Below are 6,753 nucleotides of genomic sequence, written 5' to 3'. Positions count from 1 at the left end.
AAAAAATAAGTTATTGTTCAATAATTAAGAGAAAAACAAGCACACAGTAATTTTATGAATCACAGTAATCTGGGGCATTTTTTTACACTTTCAAGTGCAGCATTTCACTTCAGACCAATCAATCCAGCTAAAGTTTAAAAAAAAAAAAAATTTTTTATCATAGACTTGCTTATGATGAAGCAGGAAATGTATACATCAGTGTTTAGGTGTCCCAGATTACCCTAATTCACACTGTGTATACTTTCTTTTGTTTTTTGCCATTCACATTCGTCATGCATATTACCGCCTACTAGGCATGGAGGAGAATTTATAGCAAAATAGGACTTAAATACTGATCAGTTTCTCACCTACACCTACTATTTTGCATCAGAAGACATGAATTTAACCACTGGAGTCATATGAATTACTTTCATGCTGCATTTATGTCCTTTTTGGAGCTTCAAAGTTCACTTGATCTGGATGGACCAACAGAGCCGAGATATTGTTCTAAAATATTTGTGTTCAGCGTGAGTAAATAATGAGAGAATCTGTATTTTTGGGTGAATTATCTCTTCAAGGGTGCGCTCGGTAATTTTTTCCTCAATTAAAAAGTTTCGCTCCTAAAGAAATTAATTGTAATTTTGAAACATGTATAAAATCATGACCACTTACATGAGAGTAAGACTGCGTAATCTTATAAAAACTGTATTATTCTACATGAAGAGGATCACCTCATGTGGGAACCGATGTTAATATCACATGACCAGCCAAATACTGCTCGCTTAATCCCAGTAACTGGCCTCTTATTGGACACTTTCACTCATGGATTAAATATATCATGGCTGACTGAATAGTAAATTTCTACAGTAGCATTAGTAAATTAAAACTATTTTGTTTGAGTGATGTTACATCCGCAACTCACTCAAACACATTAGTTTTAATCAGCCATAATTTAATCCATATGTGTCTATGGCAGAAAAAGTATGAGTAGAATGGTAGTGTGGCATTCTGAACTCAACTAATGAGAACGCAAACTGTGCTAGGGTCCACACTTGTTCACGAAGTAAAATAACCAACGCATGCGTTTTTGCTCATTTAAGCAGGACAACATCATCAGTTGCACAAAAACACGTGTACACCACAAGTTGCTGGGCTGCATTTGCACTGCTCACAATCATCTGTCTCCTCATAAAAGACATTTTCATGCAACAGATTTAGTCGCCTTCACCTGGATATGCACACCCAGGTGCAAGTGTCGTTCACTCTGGGGCACATAATGGCATAAAATTAATTAAAAAATAATAATAAAAACACACACACACACACACACACAAATATAGCAACTTGGTGTTTTTCTCCCATTATGATGTGTAAAGCCATTAAAGGAATAGTTCCATCCAAGATGTACATGACCTTCTTTCTTCATCAGAACAGGATTTAAGATTTTTAGGGAAGTATCCTAGGTTTTTAGCTTCATCCATGCAAGTGAATGGACACCAAATTTGACAGTCCAAAAAGCACACTTAGTCAGCATCAAAGTAATCAACATGACTCCAGTCGATTAAGTAATGTCTTCTGAAGTTAATCGATATGCTTGTGTGAAAATCAAATCGCTAATTAAAACGTTTTTAACTTTAAATCGGCACTTCCACCAGCTCTCTGTATCTGTTTGAATTGAACTCTCGCGTGAAGTACATTCCTCTGCGGAACTTCTGAATTCTCGCATGAACGTGCAAACGTGATGACATTACACGACAGCGACGTGAGACATTCAGTGTTTACAGGAAGCGATTTTTTTTAAAGTTAATAAAGTTTTAATTAGCGATAAGTTTTTCACACAAATGTATCGATTCACTTCAGAAGACATTACTTGATCGGCGGGAGTCGTGTGGATTACTTTGATGCTGACTAAGTGTGCTTTTTGGACCGCCACAAATTGGTGTCCATTCACTTGCATTGGATGAAGCTAAAAACCTGGGATACTTTCCTAAAAATCTTAAATCCTGTTCTGACGAAAAAAGAAGTGATGTGATATACAACTTGGATGGCCTGAGAGTGAGTAAATTACCAGCAAAAATTATCATTTTTGGGTGAACTATTCCTTTAAGCCTGTTGAATTTCACATTATACATGCAAGGATTCTAGAAAGGACATGATTTAACTATCATAAAAGTACTGTTTACATGCAGCTAACTCCACCCACAGTAATGACAACAGTAACACATTACTAGAAGTTGCTCGATGAACTGGCAACAGTAGGTATAAAATTTGGCTGCTGAAATTGGTCTGTGCTTACCGAAATTCTAATCACTGCCCCCAGTGGCCGAAGCTGGAAATGTTGTTGAATGTATGGGCACGAGTTAGCTCCAGTTTCTGGGTGAGATTTCCACAGAGTGGTGCCAAAAGTGAGTCGTATTTGTAGTTGTAAATGATGTAATGCAGTCAAATGGAATGCATATTTTATTATCTCTACCTCATATCATAAAACCAACCCTACACCTAACCACCAGTTGACTAAAAAGGTCGTTTTAGAGCGAGAAATGTTAACGGTGAATCACGCTCACCATTGTTTATGTTCCCACAGGACTAAACCTTGCATCTCTGAGGTTGGTCACGCAACTCACCATCAGTAGCGCTAGAGGTAAATGTGTTTGCATTTGAATTTATGCAAAAATGCCTGATGGGGGATGGCACTTGTCAGTAATACGGCTGAATGGGGTTGATTTAAGGGTGCATGAACATTCGGAAGCCAAATTCACAGTGAGGTCAGTCTGAAAAAAAGTACTCCCACTGCAAAGAACAATTTAGACAACTTTACAGTTCAAATATGGGCGAGTTTATATATATATACGTTGTTTTAAATGATACAAGTGCCTAAAAATATTAATTCAAAATTCAGATTTCTGTTTTTAAACCCTCTAGAATGTGTTGCCCCAAAGACCATATTTCCATTTATACATTGTAAATGCACTGCATGATTTTTGTTTATTTTTACAAACTGTTAGAAGAGAACGAGTCAAAATTATTTTCTGTGGTAATTTAGCTTAACTTGTATTGAACCCAGAATAATCAAGCCATTAACAAATAGTCCATATATTGAGTCACAATATATAGTAGTTGTATTTCATAACACATCAGTCACTGATATGTTATGAAGTGCATCTTCAATGGAACTGGAAGCTGTGAAATATCACGGGAATATAATCCCAAACCATTAGCACACTAAATGTTCATAAATATAGGCTTACACTATACGTCCAGTGCCATTCATCTGCGAGGGTAAAAGAAAATGACTGTAAACAAGGAAGATTTATGAACATATACTGTAGATCTGTAATGTGTTTGCCTATGTAGTCATTTGGATAGGAATACATCTGTAATCCTAATATACATGCACAAAAACACACAATTGATCTTTGGGAGATTAATTTGTCTGTGAAAAAGGAGAGATTGCTTTTTTATGTAAGGATATATGTAAGGATATATATATATATATATATATATATATATATATATATATATATATATATATATATATATTGCAAAATATACAGTACTGTGCAAAAGTCTTACATAAGTCTGACTAAGATCAGTTCTTCTGTAATGCACATAAGATGCTTCACAAAAACATTTGTCTTAAGATGGTTATTAATATTTTCAAGTGGAAGCGATTGGGAATGACAGCAACTCAGCCACGAAGTGGTAGTCCACGTAAAATGACAGAGCGGAGTCAGCGGATGCTGAGGCGCATAGTGCGCAGAGGTCGCCAACTTTCTGCAGAGTCAATTGCTACAGACCTCCAAAGTTCATGTGGCCTTCAGATTAGCTCAAGAACAGTGCGTAGAGAGCTTCATGGAATGGGTTTCCATGGCCGAGCAGCTGCATCCAAGCCATACATCACCAAGTGCAATGCAAAGCGTCGGATGCAGTGGTGTAAAGCACGCCGCCACTGGACTCTAGAGCAGTGGAGACGCGTTCTCTGGAGTGACGAATCACGCTTCTCCATCTGGCAATCTGATGGATGAGTCTGGGTTTGGCGGTTGCCAGGAGAACGGTACTTGTCTGACTGCATTGTGCCAACTGTGAAGTTTAGTGGAGGGGGATTATGGTGTGGGGTTGTTTTTCAGGAGCTGGGCTTGGCCCCTTAGTTCCAGTGAAAGGAACTCTGAATGCTTCAGCATACCAAGAGATTTTGGACAATTCCATGCTCCCAACTTTGTGGGAACAGTTTGGGGATGGCCCCTTCCTGTTCCAACATGACTGCGCACCAGTGCACAAAGCAAGGTCCATAAAGACATGGATGAGCGAGTTTGGTGTGGAAGAACTTGACTGGCCTGCACAGAGTCCTGACCTCAACCCGATAGAGCACCTTTGGGATGAATTAGAGCGAAGACTGCGAGCCAGGCCTTCTCGTCCAACATCAGTGTCTGACCTCACAAATGCGCTTCTGGAAGAATGGTCAAAAATTCCCATAAACACACTCCTAAACCTTGTGGAAAGCCTTCCCAGAAGAGTTGAAGCTGTTATAGCTGCAAAGGGTGGGCCGACGTCATATTAAACCCTATGGATTAAGAATGGGATGTCACTTAAGTTCATATGTGTCTAAAGGCAGATGAGCGAATACTTTTGGCAATATAGTGTGTATATATATATATATATATATATATATATATATATTTACAGACTTTACAAACAATATCTAAAAAAAATAGCATTCCCATTTACAGAATATCCTGTAAAATACTCTATTGCACTCATCTCTAAACATAATATTAGGTACAGTATCTAATTATGTTCTATCATTATTTTCAGTGGAAAGTCAATGTCTCTCTTTCTCACACACACATGCAGAAAGGTGGAAAGAGAAGAAGTCTTAAAGGCCAGAGGTTCCCAGTTTTTATTTGTATTCATTTTTTTGTCAGCCGAACCCATTTGAGCTAAATGAATTACTTTAAGTACCACCTGATATTTTAAGCATGTTTACCTTTTGAAATATAATTTTACATCTTTGCACTTTATTTGTCTTATTATTGTTATATTTTAATGAACCTTTATTACATTTATGGTTCTTTTCTTATAAAATGTATACATTTTATTTTATTTTCTATTTGCATTTCTATTGTCCTGGAGGGTCAAGGAAATTAAGATGATCAGTTTAAGAAATGAAAAGCACCCCAAATTGTTATTCTTCTACTTCTTTTATTTTACAGCTTTTTAATTTTAAGCAAATATTTGACATGAATACATTTTAATCACTGATTAGATTTTAAATTGCAGTAATCTCAAATAATCACGGTTCCATCAAATGATCGCTGTCAGGCAATATAATAAGTGCAACAGGTCCAGTTATTAATATATCTGTGTTTTTAGTTTACAGTTATATTGTAGGTCTAGTATTTTAACCATACCAAAGTTTACTTGCATTGTCATAAGAAAATGTTAATATGAAAAATTAAGGGACTTCCTTTGAACTCGTATAAGCCATAGGATTCACCATTCTTTTTTTTTTTCAAATGCCAAACAACACAAAAACACAGCAATTGGCATCATGGGACTGATTCATTTCATGTATTAGGGCTAACGGTGTCAAAATTAAACCTGAATCGCACTAGATTAATTTAAAGTCTTAAACGAGTAGATTTTTCTTAATCTCGTTTAACGCATTTACCGATTTGACATTAGATTCTGACATTTTATTGAGCTATGTGTGAGTTTCTAAACACTGGGACGGTTGAGGCGGCAGGCGTGGGCGCTGGCTCGTTGGCCGTGGCAGACTTGGAGCACGGAGCCGTGGATGCAGGTTTTGCGCCAGGTTTTCCGCCATAATCCACTGTGAAAGGGGAACCGCAAAGTTCCAGAGCCTTCAACATATTCACAGAGTGTCCAGTGAGGATCAGCCGGAGGCATCAGTTCCTTCAGTGCACTATTCAGACCAGTCTGGAAGAAAACCACCAGAAAGCGGTCTGGATAGTGCACTAAATTCGCTAGTTCTAAGAACTCACGGGTGTGATTCTCAACTGGACGGTCCCCATGCTTGAGAAGCAGGATACGGACAGCTGCTAGATCCATATTTGGTCAGTTCTTCTGTAACGAATGTTTGCTGAGATAAGACAGGAGATGTAGGATCTGTGTGCAGGCTTTAATAAAAATGATGACAGTCAAACAACAAACGGGAACTCAAAACAACAACAAACAAGAACTGACAAAGGAATGCAAAAACTAAGGGGTATTTATACAAACAAAAGCTAATGAGGGGATGGAAAACAGGTGAGGACAATCAGGAACAGATGGCAGTGATGAGGGCAGTGCATGATGGGAAATGTAGCCTGGGGGAAACACTTCAAAATAGGAATCCTAGGAAACATGAGGGAGATAGACTGTGAAAATTCCTATCTTTATACTTTGGAAGGCTATGATTGGAAAATGTTAGAGGCAATATTGTTACATCTTGTTTAGTTTTCTTTACTAAGGAAATAAATGCATTTTGACAGAAAAAGTATATATTCAAATATAGTAATGTTTCAGCACTTATAAAATGTGCAATTAACTATGAAAAATTATGTGATTAATCACACTAAAAATTTCGACTAACAGCACTAATATATATATATATATTACACACTCTTTAAATATGAATGGTGCAAGAAATCATTAAGAATTTACAGAAGCAGACTAGCATATACAACCTTATTGTAAAATGTCATCTAAAATCTTGATGTTGTTAAAAAAGCTTGTGGACATGTAATGCATCAACTACTCATTTCTAAAAAGGTC

This window comes from Myxocyprinus asiaticus, chromosome 20 (genome assembly GCF_019703515.2).
Source record: "Myxocyprinus asiaticus isolate MX2 ecotype Aquarium Trade chromosome 20, UBuf_Myxa_2, whole genome shotgun sequence".
NCBI classification, from domain to species: Eukaryota; Metazoa; Chordata; class Actinopteri; order Cypriniformes; family Catostomidae; genus Myxocyprinus; species Myxocyprinus asiaticus.
This window is presented reverse-complemented; position numbering follows the sequence as displayed.